This window comes from Bison bison, unplaced genomic scaffold, assembly GCF_000754665.1.
Source record: "Bison bison bison isolate TAMUID 2011002044 unplaced genomic scaffold, Bison_UMD1.0 scf7180017864375, whole genome shotgun sequence".
NCBI classification, from domain to species: Eukaryota; Metazoa; Chordata; class Mammalia; order Artiodactyla; family Bovidae; genus Bison; species Bison bison.
Window position 1 is genome coordinate 6,187,643 of NW_011494947.1, and position 792 is coordinate 6,188,434.

Genomic DNA, 792 nt, shown 5'->3' on the forward strand with positions numbered 1-792 from the left:
GTTGAGCTGCCATCTCTGGGGTCGCACAGAGTCGGACACGACTGAAGCGACTTAGCAGCAGCAGCAGCAGCAGTGTTTAGGTTCAGACCCTCATACAAATTTACATTTGATTCAAGTGAGACCTCAGGCTTCTCACCTTAGATTTTTATTATTTATTTAAGAGCCAGTATTTTATTTTTGGTGGCCAGAAGGAGCAACAGATAAGCCTTTAATACATGAATTTTCATTCATCATCATAGCTACCATTTCCTCAGGTTTAGAGTGTGACTGACACTGTGCTAAGAGCTTATATAAATCATTCTTTTAATTCTTACAGCTTCATAGGGCACTTGTTCTGCCTGGTTTTCCTTCTACCTTGGATGCCACTCTTGCTGAGTTTCTTTTGCTGATTCTTCCTTATCTCACTTCCTTATCTCTCTCTCTATCTCTTTTTTTTAAACATTGTAGAGCCCTGAGGTTCAGATTTGGACTTCTTCTCTTTTCTATATACACTCTCTCCTTTGGTGACCTCACCAAATATCATGGCTTTAAATACTCTCTTGGACTTCTTCCTTGGAAGTCCAGTGGTAAAGACTCTGCACTTCCAATGCAGGGGGCATGGGTTCCATCCCTGGTCGGGGAACTGGGATCTCCCATGCTGCACAGTGCAGCCAAAAAATAAAAAGGAGTTGGTGGTTTCTGGTAGATCGTGGAGAGGAAGGCAGGAAGGAGAGACATTAAAGATGCAGGGAAACCCAGGTTTAATAGTGTGGGGGTCTCAGCGGACACAGTGGGCAGGCTGGAGAGCATCCG